At 33.7% G+C, this 18,953-nt stretch overlaps 1 non-coding gene across 1 annotated transcript; it reads left to right on the forward strand.

Annotated features, from left to right (window-relative positions):
* Window positions 1-15,999: 15,999 nt before the first annotated feature.
* Window positions 16,000-16,072, forward strand: TRNAA-CGC (transfer RNA alanine (anticodon CGC)). The gene has a single exon. It is a non-coding gene; the product is annotated as a tRNA-Ala (tRNA).
* The last annotated feature ends 2,881 nt before the right edge of the window (window positions 16,073-18,953 follow it).

The following is an 18,953-nucleotide window of genomic DNA, read 5'->3' on the forward strand; positions in this document are numbered from 1 at the left end:
GATCTGCTCCCAGCCCAGACCCGAGCTGCAGAAGCGCAAGTCGGCTGGCAAAACTCGAGTCTTAGAAGCTGCTGGGCTCCTTGGACGTTCTGCAGCAGTGCCTGCCTGAATAGACACCAGAGGCGCAGGCCCAGGGCAGCACCAAGGAGCTGTCTCCCGCCGTTTTGGAGAAAAGACGTCGGAGGAAGTGGAGGAAGCAGGAGCGCGACCGGAAGGAGAAGCCCATCTATTTGTATTTTTAATGATTTAATAGCTCTTGCTACAACAGAAACTTCCTTATGTCCAGAATTACTTGAGATTAAGATAATGCTAACTCAGTTTATCTTGTAGATTTATATGAAAAAATTAGAAATTTTAAAAAGGAAAGAAAGAAAATGCTTCAAGGCCATTAATATAGTACTAGGGCTGTCTGCTTATATTATTTAAATATTTTCAAGAAGATAATATAAAAAATGGGAGAGAGCTGGGTATGAATATCTAAGCATAGAAACAATGGATGTGGTAAGTATATAGAAGGGTTATATTCAGAGGATGAGGAAGAATGAAATTTTGTGAGGCTTGTAAAAGGAAATCATGATTGCAAGCAATCAATTATGAAACTGTTATCTAAACCATCAGTTATTGTTATCTAAGACACTAGGAATTTGAAGACCTAAATTAAATTACATTTTTCTTATTTAAAACAAGGAGAATAATCATTTTGAAAAATTGTTTTTTTCATTGAGGTGCAGTTGACAAACATTATATTAGTTTCAGGTGTATAACATAATGATTCCATATTTGTATATGTTGCAAAATGTTCACCGCCATAAGTCTATTTAACATCCATCACCATACATAGTTATAGAATTTTTTTCTTGTGATGAGAACTTTTAATATTTACTCTTTATCAGCTTTCAAATACACAATATAGTACATTACACTGTACATTACTTCCCTGTGACTTGTCTAATGAGTGGAAGTTTGTACCTTTTGACTCCCTTCACTCATTTCACCTGGCTCTGACATCCACTGATCTGTTCTCTGTATCTATGAGCTCGGTTTCCTTGTTTGTTTGTTTTAAATTTCCACATAAAAATGAGATCATATGATATTTGTCTTTCTCTGACTTACTTCACTTAGCATAATGCCCTCAAGGTTCATCCATGTTGTTCTCAATAGCAAAATTTCATTCTTTTTTTATGGCTGAATAATATTCCATTGTGTGTATATGTGTGTGTATCACATTTTAACATATATGTATATACACACACATATATGATACATATATGCATATATATCTCTCACATTTTGTTTATCCATTCATCTGTTGGTGAACCTTAGGTTGTTTACATATCTTGGCTAATGTAAATAACAATGAACATAGAGGTGCAGATATCTTTTCAAGTTAGTGTTTCTGTCTTTGGATACATATCCAGAAGTAGAATTGCTGGATCCTATGGTAGTTCTGTTTTTTATTTTTGAGGAACCTCCAAACTGTTTTCCAAAATGGGAGCACTGGTTTACATTCTCACCAACAGTGCAGAAATGTTCTCCTTTCTCCACATCCTCTCTTGTTATTTCATGTCTTTTTGATAATAGCTGTTCTAACAGGTGTGAGGTGATATCTCATTGTAGTTTTGATTTGCATTTTCCTAATGATTAGTGATGTTGGACATCTTTTCAAGTACCTGTTGGTCATCTGTAGGTCTTCTTTGGCAAAGTGTCTATTTAGATCCTCCACCTATTTTTCAATTGACTTTTTTGTTTTGTTTTGTTTGATTTTTTGCTATTGAGTTGTTTGTGTTGTTTTTATGAAGAACTATCTTAATGTCTTCTCACTTGAGAGGCACTGACCTAGAGAAATACTGGTCATGTGATCACGGGTGGAATTGTTAGAAATGAAGTGGGCCACTGGTCTTGTGAGGAATTAGTGGTATTGGTGGTGGCGAGATGGTTGGGGTTTACTGAAAATGCCTAAGGATCAACAAACACAGGATCTTTTTGGGCAAAGCTGATGTTCAGATACCGGAGTGACTGAGTCTAAATGCCAAAATCAGAGGTCAAAGGCAGGTATAAACATCTGGGAGAATCTGGGCAGGTAGGGGCCAGAATTGGAGCTGATTGCAAAACAGAAAAGGAGAAGACTTTGAAAAACAGCACAAACACAGAATGATGTTTCTAGACTGACCTTATTAGCCAGATGGAAATCTGGAACTAGACTGCCTGGGTTAAAATTCTGACTCTCCTATTTACTATATCTGTGACATTAGTGAGCTTAACTAATCTTTTAAAGTATTTGTTTTCTCATATATAAAATGCAAAAATTATAGTAATAATCATCTAGCACTATCGTGAGAATTAAATGAATCAATACATATAAAGTGCCTAAATCATTAGCATGTACCTAAAAGATGATATGTTTATATTGTTGTTGTTATTGTTTTTATTAAAGAATGAAGTTAAATCAAACAATTAATGTTCTAGGAACTATGCTCCTTTAATATTTCCAACATCTCTGACATATATTTGTTATTCCTATTTTGACAGATGGGGAAATTAATTTTCAGAGAGGAAAATGACCTAAGGTTTCATAGCTTTAAGAAAACGTATGGATTACAAAGAAGATACCTCTGACTTCCCAGATGATATATAGTTTTATTTTCACTATGTCACAACTTAAGTAACATAAGAAGTCTCTCTAAAGACTGCGTAATTTTAGACGAAAAATAAAGTGATTATGTTGAGTAAAGAGGGAAGAGTTGAGCAGGATTTGCTTTAAATAAGTTCAGTGCATTTTAATTGGGCCTTGACAGCACACGCATTTTAGCCAGGACTAATGAACGAAAGCTAGGAATAAAGAAAGAGTAGAATTTTAGAAGCAAAAACTGACAAAAAAACCCACGTTACAGGTGTTTCTTGCACATTGGCATGCAGGCATGGTAAAGACTGATGCGTGAAAATAATTGTGAGTTACTTTGTATGGCTAGAACATGAATGAATGAAGGTAGCAATTGGTAGTGAGAGTAGACAGGTATTTGGGGCTACATTACAAATAGTCTTAAATTCTATAATGAGGATTTAAACTATACACTGTAGAGAGTGGGGAAAATTCTAAGACTTTTTAAAATGGAAGATGAATATAATAAAATATATACTGAAAGAGAACTCTGGTAGCAAGGTGAATGGTATTTTTGTTGTGAGAGAAAGTGGGCAAAGGATATCACAGACTCTACAAAGAGTCATGATGAGTTTTTTCATTAAGATAATGGAAATACAGAGGGTGAAATCCTTAGAGAAGTAATTTAAGAAAATAAGACTCAAACTCTATTTAATATTGGAAATTAAGAAAGGATAATTTGTGAGTGGCTGATTTTTATCTGTGACAACTGAGTAAATGATAATTTATTATTATATGGAAAGACAGGCAGAGAGGAATTCAGGTTTGAACAGGCTAAGCTGAAGGTACAGTGGGATATTTAGATAAAGCAGCTATTTGGAAATGTGTCTGTGATATTCAGAAAACTGGCCAGGACTAGAGGTGTAGGCTTGAGGATTCTCACTATGCAATTGATAATTAAATTCATGTGAATCATAGATTACCCTGCATATAAATATAGAGGGAAGAGAATATAGATAGTAATAGAACCCTGGAAGACACCAGTATTTACATAGCAAAAGGGGGCAACTTGTTGGTAAAAAAGATGAAGTGGAATAAAAGATTTAGTGAAGCTGTGAAAAAAGAGGTGAAATAGACGATAAAGGAATAGGAAGTTTTAATGAGAAAATGGCCAGTTTCAGAAAATCAGACTGTAGGGTCAAGAAAGATGAGGACATTTAAGAAGTCATTGGACTTCACAATTATAAAACAATAGGATATTTTTTCCAAGAACATTTTTAGTGGAATAATCAAAGGAAAGGTAGATTGTGATGAGTGAAAGAATGAATGGAATGAGAAACAGGAGGTAGCAAATACAAATGACTCTTTGAAGAAGAGTTGAGTAGGAAGATGATACTTGAAATAACTATTGGAAAATAAGTCATGGTTTTCTTTGAGAAAATAGCAAATGAAACCAGTATAAGTAAATTTTTGGTATACCTTGAGGTGGAGAAGATGTTTGAAAACATTTGCTCCTCATGGTTTCTATTTTCTCATAGTATGAGACAAGGACATCTGCTGGGTGACTTTAGAAACTTGGATTTGGAATACTCTACTAGTAGGTGAATAAAGAGTTGGGACAATAAGTGGGATTGGTGTATAAATGTATTTTTAAAAACATAGCAAGAAAGTTATATAAGAATATTGATTGTACCGTAGTATATTCTTAGTAGCCTGGGAAAAGGAACAAAGAAAATGGACAGATGGGTTGAGCCATGGTTGGAAATTGGCAAGGCAGATGTATAAAGTCAAAGGGTAAAAGGAAATGAATCCAGGAAGATTCAGATAGATAAGAAAAACTGGGATCAGACAACTACGTATATTCTGTGTCATTGCCAGTGATCTGGTGCTATAGGTGAGAAACTGGAGTTAAGTACAGGGATAGGAGTTTGCCAGTCATCTCTTACCTTTCACTTTCTGCATGTGTGATAAGAGGGGTAAATTTTTAAAATATAATTTCCAATAAATTGCTGAAATATGACTAAAATTTTTTTGTAAGGATATGACAGAATGGGCATAGTCTAAATGAAGAAAATAGCATCTTAGACTTAAATGTGAACTGCATGAGACATTGGAAGTGCAATCTGTGGATTTTCTCCTTCTTGCCTACCCAGTGACCTTAGACAAATTTTACTTTTCTGGGATTTAGTTTCCTCATTTGTATAATGTACTTTTGTATAATACTTGGCACACTAGCCTCAAAAGGTTCTTTGGATCATCAATTTTACTTGAAGCTGAATTACTCAGAGGGTACTGCTCTGTGACAGAAAAAGGGAGGTGGTGGTTCTAGGGTCAAATAAATTTGGGAAGCTCCAGTATATTTTCTTCTTGGAGTGTTGTAAGTTATATTAGCATATCAAGCTCCAAAATGTACTCTAGTTTTTATAAAACGAAACTGATTAATTTTATTTAGTTTATTGCTGCTCAGCTTTATTTAACAAGACTATTTTAAATTAGGAAAAAAAATTGTCTTTATAGTCTTCAAAACTTGTACCAGAATTCTGCAGAACACATCTTTTACCATATATGTTCTCTTTGATTTTTTTTTTTTCATGGTCACAAGAACTGCAAGGAAGACTACAGCAGGAAATAGTTGCACATTATGGCCATAACGTTATGGTTATATGGTTATGGCTATAACCACTGTTATGGTTAATAGTATTTGCTCAGATTATTTTTTAAATTTTGAGAGTTCTATTACTAATTTATAAATGTAAAGCATCAAATTACACTTGAAACATACTTTGAATTGGGATTGATCATCAAATATTATTCTTATTTCTCTAGTGGTCATCAATTTCTCTGTCACAGAAACCTCTCAATGTAAGTATAAAATTTTAATTTATTTGGCTTGCTTTGATTTGACAGTATTTTTGTTTAGAAATTTTTTCATTCTTATTCATGAAAGCTATTGGTCTGTAGATTCCCTTTCTTAATATATCGTCATCAGGTTTTTATATGAAGGTTGTGTGGGCTCCATAAAACGAGTTGGGAATTACTCCTTTTTCTATTTCATGGAAGACTTTATGTAGGATGTTACTTAAATATGTGGGAGAATTTTCTGGTGAGGAAATTTGGGGCTGGAAATTTCTTTACAAAAAGATGACTTAAGCCGAGCTGTAACAGTTACAGAAATACTTAGGTTTTCTTTATTTCTTTTTTTGGTGAATTGTTTCTCTAGAAAATTTTCCAGTTCATGTAAATTTTCAAATTAATTGGTAAATAGTTGTATGTATAGATATTTACCAACTTGAATTTTTACTTTTATCTACTGTGCATTTACCTTTTTAAAAATTATTCTCTCTTTTGACTTATTTCCTTCCTTCTTTTTTTTTAGTTTAATTTCTATCCATTTTCTAACTTCTAGAGATGGATACATAGATCATTGATTTTATTTTTGTGTGCATAATATATACATTCAAGATTATAAATTTTCCTCCAAGCCTAGGTTTAACTGTGTCCCTCAAGCTTTGACACATTGTATTTTCAATATCAATTAGTTAAAAATACTTTGTAATTTTCTTGTGATTTCTTCTTTGACCAGTTTGTAGAAATAGGGGATTTTCTTGTATTGTGATTCTAATGTGGTCTGAATGCTTTCAAGCTTTAGAACTTTATTTAGACTTGGCTTATGAATCAACATATGGTTGGTTTTGATAAATGTTTGTCTGAAAAAAATGTATTCTCTCATTGTGACATATGGTATTCTATATCCATTAATTAGGTCAGATTTGTTCATTGTTATTCTTTTATATGCTTATTGATTTTTTATCAGCTTATTTGATCAGTTAGAGAGAAAAACATGCTATTTCTCAATATCATTGACAAGTAAATCAATTTCTCCTTTTAGTTCTTTTAACTGTTATTGAATATATATATTTTAGATCAATAAAGACTTAGAATTTTTATCTTCTGAGTATACTCACCACTTTATAAATATTTTGAAATGTTCTTCTATATCTCTGATAATACATATTGCCTTAAAGTCTACTTTGTCTGATATTTGTATAACTATAAAATTTATTTTTAGTTATGATCTTTTTCATTTTACTTTCAATAGTTTTATATTTAAGTTATGCCTCTTATACATAGCTCATAGTTATTTCTTTAATAATGTCATGTTTTTTCTTTGTAATTGGAATATTTAGTCCATTTTCTGTTAACATAATTGTTGATCTGTTTTTGTTTAAAATTGTAAGTAACTTTTTTCCCATTTGTCCTGTATGTTATGTTAATCTTTTTCTATCTTTTCTTGTTTTCTTTGAATTAACCAAATGCAAGTATTTTATTATTTAGTATTCTTCCATCTCCACACAAAATTAGTTCATTAGTCATACATTTCTTACTGTTCTTTTAGTGGTTACTTTAGAGGTTATGACATGCATTCTTGAGTTTATATTGTCTAGTCTAAATTATTATTATCTCTTTCCTGATATTGCTAGACTCTTTAAGCACTCTAATTTCACTTATTGCTTTTACCATCTACAATGACAACATAGAATTGCCTACCTTCCTGTCGATTTTCCACTGCTCTTCAGAGTAGATCTGCAATTTGAGTCATATGTGGTGTTGGATGAACAGAGACATAATAAAAACAAGTAGAAATTTTATATTATGCACAAATGTAAACTCTTTAAGCATACACCAATGCTGCAGGTATTTTACTCTATTTTTCTATACCTCAGAGAAATTTATTTTATGATCAGAGAAGTTTGAGAAAGGTGGAGTCTCTGAGTAAAAACATGATAGAGACATTTTAAAGAGTAGACCATTATTCTGCAGTGGCATCATTTTGCTGTGTGTGTCAAGGCCAAAGACAATGACTATGTTACTTTTAGAGAAGGTGCTAAAAAGTTTTGATTTTTCATTCACACAAGGAAAATACTCAAAATAAGCCATCCTACCGGCTTAGTCCCAGACTGAAAACTTTGAGATCATATAGCAATCTATATTAAGTGAAGTGAACTAGGAAACCCTAAATTTCACATATCATTAAAAGTCGTACATGCATTTGAAAATAAACACTAATTTTCTAACTATAAGAATATTTATTTTCTAATGAAAACTTTCTAGTCTTTTTATTATGGATAGGGAAAGAAAGTATTGTAAAATTTTCTGAAGAACTTGTGTGTGTGTGTGTGTGTGTGTGTGTGTGTCAGTGATGGCAAAAAATGCCTGGACAATTTGGACTGCATCAAGAAAGAAAAAACAGGGTAGTAGGCGTTTGAGTTTTAGATGTTGTATTGCTGTTGTTAGGGTAGCCAGTGTGTACCATCTGCTTTCCCTTATAATAGCTCTGCAAGTTTCTCACTGACCTGGCTAATTCCACGAAGCAGCTTTTCTCTTCACTTCCTCTCCACTGCCTGACAATTTTCTCCCATCTACATGAGCTCCTTGCGCAGCTCAGTCATACGTATATAGATGCTTGCCTGGAACAGTGCTTGCTTTAATTTCAAGCCATTAGGCTTTATAATTTCTTTTCTAAATCTTTTGGATTATTACATTTATTTAATTATATTACACATTTTAATTACTGTAAAGTCAATTCTTTGTTATATCACAGTTAATATAACTAATATTATATTGTAGCTTGGACACATTCCAGGCCTGGATCTCAAAGTGTGACTGTCAGATAGAAAGAATGTCAGCAAGACCAAACGCTGCGCCGAGTCTTTTAGGAGGCTCCTGTGTTTCAAATGTGTTAATGGAACCATCCAGGTGGAAACTAGAGGTGTCATATCTGGGCTCCTCCCAAGGGACTCCCTGAATTCTCTTTCCTGGAATACTGAATTGCTTTCTGAAGTTGCATTTTAAAAAATTTTGAGTGTATTTAAAGTCCTTTCTTGAAGGGTTCTCTTTTATAAGTAAACTATTTTTATTCTTTCAGATCACATCTAAAATTATTTGAAATAATAAGTTATTTATAGAAATATTTTATGTTGCTCCACTTGTATATTATACAAAAGCAATTAGTATAGAAGCAGTTATATAGATTAAAACCCTAAAAATAAATGTCTTTTTTTGTTTCAAATACATGACACAACTTTTTTCTAATAATCAAGGCAGTTAGGTAAGACAGAAAGACCATTCTTGTGGATTATAAAAAGAATTATTTCTGACCCAAAGGGAGTATTTTGACTGCTTATATTTTAATAAAAATCAAAAGCAGCATTTGTTTATTGTAGGTTTTTTTGGTTATCTCTCTTCTGGAGGGACAAAAAATGGCACATATAAGTCTGAAAGTGAGTATAAGTTGTGCAAAATCTCAAATATTTTATTTGCATCTAGACAGCTGCAAAGATGAAGAGCATTATTTTTATATCAGCAAGTTAAGATCTCAGTGATATATATTTATTTCACATGGTAGCAGGGGCATCCTTAAATAGTAAATAATTGTCATCAACTTTTAGAAGATCAAAGGGATCACTAGTTTGGCCAAAAATAATTAATTATAAGTGAAGTGAACAGAGTTAGCAAGAGGAGCTCTTTGTATTGTTAGGTTCCATATATATTGAATACTTTTCCATTGTTGAACATATAGTTAAATCCATGGCTATTAAAATATTTTAAATTTGGTGACAGGAGTGTAATAGATTTCAAATTAAAAAATGCCCTTAAGCAAAAGTTCTTTTTTTAAATATTTTTTTAAAATGTCATAGGCTTTCTCAAATTCTCAGTACCATATCCATTTTATCTTATTATCAATTCCATTTACAACTGAGGAAGCTCACACTTCGAAGGCATAAATAAGTTGTCCGGTTAGTAAATGATTAAGCCTAGATTCAAATCAATGCAGCATAATGAATGGACTAGCATTCTTAATTGCCACACAACATTTATTGAATATTTATACTGCCCAATAATAGAAACAGTATTATTATTTTCACTTTTTGGGGTGAAGATGCTCAGAAAGATTAAGGTTTGTAGATCCAGAAGCTAATAAATATCAGAAATGGGTTTGAATTAGTTCTGTCTGAATCTAGAGCTTGCCCCCATAAATCCTATAATTTTTCAGTATCTTTTTCTCCCCTCTCTCTACTTCTTTTGCAAGTATATAAGCAAGAAAATAAAGTATAGCAAAATGACAATTGTAGTTATCTCTGAACTGACCGGATCAATTAAAATGAATATTTGCTTCTTTATCCTTGAGCATTTAAAGCATTTACTACAAATATTTTTTTTGAAACAAAAATACTAGAGCCTCAGTGAGTAAGCTTAGTTTGATAGATTGTTGGGATTGATCTAGGGAAATAAATTATTGACCACAGTGCATAAGAGATTTACAGCTCTTTAAGTGACAGTTAAGAATCATCATCAAATAACACATGGTTATTCACTCTGATAGTGAGAGGACATATTCCCAGCCTAAATATATTGGATTCCAGCTGCACAGCAATATAGTCAAATTATCATAAGAGAATTGGCCATTCTTATAGTAGAACAAGTGGGTTGTCAGAAGTGTGAAATGAGGAAATGGGAAAAATTGGGGTTATTAACAAAATAAGTAGTAGAGTGGAAAGATTGGAGACCTAGCAAATATGTTAGGTATTATAAGAAGGCTATTGAAAGAAGAAAAATGTATATCTTTTTTGAATCCTGATTTGAACAAGCTAATTATTAAAAACAATTATTAAACAATTAGGGAAATTTGAAACTTGTTAGACATGTATTAAATGATATTAAGGCATCATTTTTATTTTACTTATGTGTGATAATGTATTTTGGAGATACCTATGTACAGTGGAATGCTACAATGTCTGGGATTTGCTTTAAAATAATTTAGTTGCGAGAGAGAAAATGGTGATGGCTGCTTATACATGTGGGGACAATACTATTCTTTCTCTGCTTTTAATGTGTTGATAATTCTAATAAAGTTAAGAAAAGAAAAAAGGACAAAGATTGTAACTTAATTAGTAGCGAACTTTTGTGATGGAGAAGACTTTACACTAATGGAAAGAAATTAGATGAACTGAAAGTGTGTTCTGAATTCTTTAGGTGAATTTTCACTCTTCTCCTAAGTAATAGTTCCTTAGTACTAGCACTGTTGTAAGTATTATAGGAAATGTAGAAGCATGTAAAGCACATAGGACAATACCTGAATATAAAACAAATTCCAGACTTACTAGCTATTAGTTTTATTCCTATAAAAGTTGGGCTAAAATCAATACTACCTATAACCATACCTGTATAATAAAGATATCTTAGTGGTTGTTATTTTATCTATAAGTTTAGTTAGGTTGAAAGAACTTGAATTGAAATCCAGCTATTTCCTAATAAGCCATAGGGAAAAGAATGAAAAATTAGCCACAGTACCAGTGGCCCTATATCTATGAATTATGCAAATTCAGGACCATGAAGAGAAACACATGACAAACATATAAAGAAACATAGACACAAAGTTTAAGTGGCTCTCCTAAATTTAAACCACTAATTATTATTAGGAATGAGAGTCCAAATTTCCTAAATCCAGGTTTCCCAAATTACAAGCCCATGCCTTTCTTATATATAATGTCTTTTGTTTCAAAAGAGCAGGTTGGAGGAGACAGAAACAAAGTATAGTCAAACTACTTGCAGACATTTAATCATATATGTTGTTCACCTAGTTGAATCAGATCTGTGACTGCAGTTGTATTTTCTTGTTTACAACTGGTGTCTCCAGGCTGGCACAGGACTTGACCATAGCTAAGTGTGCAATAAATATTTGTAAAATAAATAAACATGCATCTGTATTTGGTTATCCTTTGTGTGGATAATTTATTATTATTATTAATAAAACAAATTGTGCTTTTATAGTTTAGCTTGCAAGATAAACACAGTAAGCACTAAGGTCAATGACAATAGAAGATATTGAAAAAAGTGGTAACATGATTTTCTAATAGTTTTCTAAACAAGTGAACTAGTCAAGTCCAAGGAGAGGATTCTAAAAGTACCTAGTTTGAAATCAGAATTATATATAAATTTTAAACTATGTACATATTTGAGATAATTTCACTGTTTATATTATTAAATATTTTATTGACGTTACAGAAAATGAGGGTAATGGTTAAAATGATTATCTTTTAAAAAGTCAATACAATGATATTTGTGTATATTAATTCCAAAGGTGGGTGTCACAATTCTTTATAGTTACTGAAATTCTTACATAAATTTTTTGAGTTTTTAATTTTGAGTTGAATATAATTAGTGTGTTTTTGCATAAGATTGAGAGATGATGCATGTGCAGGGTTATGAAATGGTGGTGTGGTGACTTAGATGAGAAATTATGGATGCTAATAATATCCATGCATGGTTTTTGAATAATTTTTAGATTTTACCACTGTTATTCCTCTCAACTCACATGAATAGTAAACTTTTCTTATTCTCGTATATTTTTTATGTTTTTCTCTGAGCCTGGCTTCTAACTGAGCTCCCTCTGAAGCACTATGTCAAAGTAATATGATTCTTGCTCACATATATGTACAAAGACTTCTTAGAAAACAAGCTTTTCCAACTATAAGGCTTGACATGTGCTTATTGTGAGAAGTGGGAAAGTGACAGATGTGGAGGACATTTCTGAGGAGTCCAACTGGTCCACAGGCGAGTACAACCGTATCTGATTAGGCTGACAGCTCTGACTATCCATTTGTACTTGAGCCTGGAGGTCTCTAATTGTTTTTCAGATCACTTAGCAATTAATGGTGCCATTGTCCTTGGGCAACCCATTTGCAGATCAATATTTGCTGGCAGAATCAAAGCTTGGGAAGACATAATGAGAGTAACTGAAGTGACTCTATTAATAGATAAAGCCCTCAAGCAGTGACTGTGAGCCTAGAAAGTCAGGAGACTGTAATTCTTCCACAAACAACTACCACTTACATTTTTTTCTCGAGGACTGTCAAGGAAACTTTAACTGTAATTAAAATAAGCTCCTTGAAAAGTTACGTGTTCTTCAACTATTATTATTGAATATATTTCTTTGCCTTTTTATAGTCTGATATTTGTTAAAACTATATTCTGAAAGATTATTGTCTTTAAAACCTTTCACTTATTCTTTCACCCCATCAAAGTGCTCAATGATATTCAAAAAATTCACATAAGCTTATTAAAGCAACACTATTTGTCATTCCATTTAAAGTTATAAAAGTGAACCATTCAGAATCAGAATAATGCCCCTTCACTCCCATAACTTTGTGCATTCATTAAAAATGTGCTTCAGGCTACATCTTGGTTTGAAATAATTGTCAAGTTCTAAATTAAGTAGAAACATTCAGTGTCCCTGGCCACTTTTAGGTTTTACCAAAGTAAAACATGATTAAAAAAAACTATCTATGGTTGAGGAGCTTCAAGTGGGTATATTACCAGAAAAAAACCGCAAAACAGTGGTTTTGTTTAAATATGCTGGCTTTATTTGAATCTGAATACCTAAGGAAGGAAAAAAAGTCCCATAAATACTAGTATCATTATGTCATAATAATATTTAAGATTATAATAATAATCGAGGAGAGGAATATTAAAAAGTTTTCTTCACATGGAATAATAGTCAATTTGTTTATGCCAGTTTTTTTTTTTTTAATGCCAGTTTTTGGTTTTTGGGTTTTTTTTGCGGTACGCGGGCCTCTCACTGTTGTGGCCTCTCCCGTTGTGGAGCACATGCTCCTGATGCGCAGGCTCAGGGGCCATGGCTCACGGGCCCAGCCGCTCCGCGGCATGTGGGATCTTCCCGGATCGGGGCACAAACCCGCGTCCCCTGCATCGGCAGGCGGACTCTCAACCACTGCGCCACCAGGGAAGCCCTAATGCCAGTTTTTAAAAGAAAATTTTGTCTTAAAATATTCCGGGGGTGGTGGGGTGGGAAAGCCCTGTCCTGACTTTATAAATGCAGACAATACATCTCTCATATAAATGGAAATTAAAAGGTATTTCTAGCATATTAGTTAGTTGTCTCTTACAGGATAAGTTGGCAACTTTACTCTTTAGACAGGAGTAATTTGTGTTGACTGGTAGCCGAAAACTGTTAGTCCTAGATTTAATCAAATGACTATACACGTGTCTAAATGGATTTATATCTGGTTTCATCTAGTCTCCAAAAATTTTTCTTTTGGAACAATTTATATGAGTGAATATTAACATAACTTTTACCTAGTCATGAAGCTTGTACACTACAAATGCAATGATGAGCATTTAGTGCAAGGAAGAAAAACAATATTTTGAAGCAATCATCAGTCTGACTTGCTTAGAGGAACTCCTAAAGAATAAATGAAATATTTATCATATAACATCTAAATAATGATGAAAATGTAATATTTTAAAACACAAGATTAAGAAAGGACAGATAAATTGGATTAAAAAGTATTGTGGGAGGAACAAAAGTGGACAGATTTGTACATTTTGCCTGTTGTATATCATTGTACTTGCTGATTTCTTTATGAGAAAAAGCATGAGAAGATAGTAGGTTGACTATGTGAGGATGATGAAACACTTTCTTCCTCAATAGTTTCCTATGAGTTGAGTTTCCTCCACCATGCAAGTTTTTATGTGTTCTTGATCATTTAAAAACGATTGATGAGGGCTTCCCTGGTGGCGCAGTGGTTGAGAGTCTGCCTGCCGATGCAGGGGACATGGGTTCGTGCCCCGGTCAGGAGGATCCCACGTGCCGTGGAGCGGGCTCACTGAGCCTATGCTCTGCAATGGGAGAGGCCACAACAGTGAGAGGCCCACGTACTGCAAAAAAAAAAAAAAGAAAAGAAAAGAAACGATTGATGAGACTGATACTTAGTAATCACTGGGGACTTGGGGTCCCTGGGTTTTTGGGCAAGTGGGAAATGTAAAGCCTTGTGAATGTGATTGGACAAAATTCTTGTTCAATCTAAAAACCAGAATTCTGATAAAATATTTAAAGCAGTATTCGTCAAAATGTAGCAGGAAACATTAAGTTCTGAAAAGATATGAGCTTGATTGCTTTGTGGTAGAGTCATAGCTGAATCACTTCCATGTGCTCAGTCTAGATACATTTAAGGATCACACAAAGGGCTCGCCAGTGAACAGTGTTCACCCTACTGTCTATGCATTGCGTAATTTATTGCAAAGCTAGATTACGTTTGTTATTAGTAGAACTATAGGCAATTATCAAGGCAGTTATCTTTTTTTTCCTTTTATGCAGCTTCTCTTTCACTTTTGTTATTTATTTCTCAAACTAAGCTGTCCATTGGTAGTTTGAAATAGAAAAAGGAATGGGCTGTAGAGCCAGTTGGACCAAGTCTTGCAAATTTTCCAGTGCTGTCATGCTGTTTCTCTAAATACAGAGTATATGTGTATTTGCGTGTATGTCTGTGCTATAAAACTGATTCATATGTATTTACTAGGCAATGATATGTTAGAATTTATTTTTAGACTTTGTAATAGCATTTATATGAAATGGAAAGTATTATTTTTTAAACTGGTATTTAACTACTTTTAAACTTTGATTATTAACTGAATAGGGGAGTAGTATCCTAAAATTACGGTAATACATATTCAGGTATTTAGTAGGAGCACATCAGGTATTTCAGATTTTTATCTGAAAATATTATGTTAGAGTATAACTCCTTTTCCTTTTTTAGTGTTTATATAGGAGCTATCCTCAGCTTTCCCCTTTCTTTGTATTCTTCCTTTGTAATCACCAGTGGCTTCACCACCTATTTGTTCATGGTGGTTTTTAAATTTATATCCCTATTTCCAACCTTCTTCTGAGCCTTACTCTGCACCCACCCCACGCCAAATTTCACATGGACATTTTCACTGAGTATGTTCTCCTCCTCCGTAATTGACATTAACAAAATGAATATGTGGTCTTTCTTCTCCTGACTGATTTTGCCTTCTGATTACCCTAAATCTCTTAACGTGCTGTCTGCAACAACTTGCAGCATATTGATTACTAGATTTGATTTAGATGTTTTGCCTGACCATCCTAGTGTGCCATTCTTCCCACTGATGCATGTGCCTTCCTTCCTAGGATATGTGTATAAACTTGCATACGAATAAAATGTTTTATAGCTGATTTAATTAGCAAAGGATAACAAGAAGTTTGTTGTGCCTCCCTGTTATTTACTTCTACAATACTAAGTGTTTATTCTTTTGTAATATCAGTCACTAAAATTTATTTCCCTGGTATACTTCAAGTCCAAGAGCAGAGTCAGTGTCTGTAAGACTTGCCATTGGGCACATAACACAGCACCTTGCAAGTTACAGGTGCTTAATAAATGCTTGGTGAATATCTAAACAACCTTAAAATACTGTTTAGTAACATTTAAAACTTTTTCAATTTTTCTTGAAAATTCTTATCTCCCTATACCATCAGGAATGGCTTAAGACCGTTTTAAAATTGCAACCAACATACGGGGACTTCCCTGGTGGTCCAGTGGCTAAGACTCCACACTCGCAATGCGGGGGGCCAGGGTTTGATCCCCGGTCAGGGAACTAGATCCTGCATGCAAGTCGGAACTAAGAGCCCACATGCCACAACTAAAAAAAGATCCCTCATGCCACCCTGCACATGGCAAAGAAGATCCTGCATGCTGCAACTAAGACCCGGCACAGTCAAATAAATAAATAAATATTAAAACAAAAATGCAACATACATGATATAGCTAAAAACTCAAGTTCTTCATCTTCTTCACTAATTGATATTTCCAATACTTTTGCCTTTAAATGCACCAAAGATGTTCATATAATATCTTCAATTTTACATTCTTATTAATATAGTTTTACAGTTAAAAATATTATTAACTAATTCCAGTCAGAATCATGTAATATCTTTCTGGTGTACTCTCCAAGTATTTTGAGTTTGGGCCTTGTCAGTAGCTGCTGAGCAATGACAGAGCTTTGGATTCTGGAAGTGGATGCATGAGCCTGGCATCAGGTCATCAAGGAGCAAATGCCATCCTTCCATAGTTTTCATGTTGGCCAAAGCTCTCAAATTCATGGTTCTTTTAGGACCTTACTTTCAACAAATGCAACTTAATGTTTAGAAAAAGCTGAACTTTTGAGAAAAGTGTGACAAGAAACGTATGGCAGTGCCACATGTTTAATTTAAGGCAATGTAGGTTAGCAGCTAATACGAAATCATGTGACAGTAACAAGATGGTCCAATTTTTCACTTCGATGATTCCTCTACAAAAGTCTAAATAGCAAACTCACAGAATGTTCTGCTTCACACAAAAATTTTCTGACTTAAGATTTAAATAACAAAGAGTAAAACATAATAAAGTCTGGTATTTGTAAAAAAAAAAAAAGTGACTGTAACTGATCAATTTTTAATCTTATCTGTTTGCTAACTAAAGACTCTGCCTACATTTCCATGTAGATGCTTAGCAAAGAGCCATCTGACAAAATGCAGTAAAATGTGGTTCCAACTCACTAGAAGTCTAATCCTATACGCCTGAGTGAGTTACAGGATAGTAGAGAGATGAATAGGAGCATCATGACAGTAGGAAAAACCAGAAACTTTCAGGTTTCTGAAGACAATTTATAGTTTGTAGCCAAATAACAAATGTGCTTTATAATAGTTTCTGTACTTTGGTGTCATGTGAAATACTTAAAATTCTTGGAGTTGTATGTGAATATTTTATTGAAATACTAACCTCATAGGAACTTTGAAAAAAGTATGTTTAGATTATTTTACTATCTGTCTTTTATTAAAGCTCAATCACTTTTTTCATCAGCTTAAGCATGTGTCTTGATGTTTAAAATTTTGTGTTGAGTTATGTAGCTGCAGAATGATAGTTATAGAAGGACAAAGTATAAAGTGTGTGCCATGCAGACTACAAGGACATATAGGACCTTCATTAAATATCTCACTCTGGTTAACCTGAAATATTTAGAGAAAAATAATTTGCCAATGTATATGAACTTCACTTTAAGTACAGTAGAAATGAAGGTTCTGTGTCTTTTATGCAAAATGAATTTTATGTGCTATTCTATTTATTTTAATCCTGACAATAATCTTGTAGGATATGAAGACAAGTCTCAGAAATATTTTAAAAAATTGCCTAGAGCCAAAGAAAGTAGTGATTAACAGCGCTAAGTTTTACATGTGCCTGCTGTTCTCTCTCTGTGTGTGTGTGTGTGTGTGTGTATCTATATACACACACATATATATATATATTAGTAAGAGTTGAGAGAAGAAAAAATAATGTGGGATCTGGTAAGCAGATTAAATTTAATGGAAAAAGTGGGATTTAAGTCTCTCTTTCTAGGACTGGAATAATTTAGACAGGAGGAGGGAAAGAGATTGTGCTCTCTAGAGGTAATGGCACAAGCCACAAGATAGGCATGTAAGAACTCTCTTCTAAACAATGACTCTTTGGACCCCTTTTACTCTGTTCCTACACTCAGTATCCTATTTCAGAGCCTCATATCTTCATATTTGAATGATTGTTGGAGGCTTCAAACTAAATCAGACTCTCCAGTAGTATCTCTCTTCTTTATCTAATATGGAAATCAGATTAATTTTTATAAAATGTGCATTCAGTCATTCACTCACTGTACATTTAATAATGCCTACCTACTATGTGCCAGGAGCTATGCTGGGTGTCGGAGATACTATGATAAGACAAAACATTGTGGCAAGGCTTCTCGGATGTCTTAGTCACCACTGAGGAAATAGTTTGATATATGGTTCTAGAGCTTAGATGAGAGGTCTATGTTACCAATACAAATTTAATGGTCTTCTTCAAACTGGTGATAATTGAAATTGTAGGTGATTGAGTGCGTGGTATAAATAGAGAAAAAGTATATGAAACCTGAAGGAAGTCCAACATTTTTTGAGGGTGATGAAGTTGCTCAGGAGAGGGAGAGAGCCAGGGAAGAAGGAGCAAGTTGTATCCAGGAAGTCAAGGAGGACAAGAATAGTCAACAGAGGGAATGCTACTCAGATGCCTGTGGGATTTGTCTTCACCAACCACACGTGGCAGCACAATGTATTTTATTTTATTTTTATTTACTTATTTATTTTTTAACACCTGTATTGGAATATAATTGCTTTACAATTAGTTTCTGTTTTATAACAAAGTGAATCAGTTATACATTTAACAAAGTGAATCAGTTATACATATACATATGTCCCCATATCTCTTCCCTCTTGCATCTCCCTCCCTCCCACCCTCCCTATCCCACCCCTCTAGGTGGTCCCAAAGCACTGAGCTGATCTCCCTGTGCTATGCGACTACTTCCCACTAGCTATCTATATTACATGTGGTAGTGTATATATGTCCATGCCACTCTCTCGCTTTGTCACAGCTTACTCTTCCCCCTCCCCATATCCTCAAGTCCATTCTCTAGTAGGTCTGCATCTTTATTC

This window comes from Globicephala melas, chromosome 5 (assembly GCF_963455315.2).
Source record: "Globicephala melas chromosome 5, mGloMel1.2, whole genome shotgun sequence".
Taxonomy (NCBI): Eukaryota; Metazoa; Chordata; class Mammalia; order Artiodactyla; family Delphinidae; genus Globicephala; species Globicephala melas.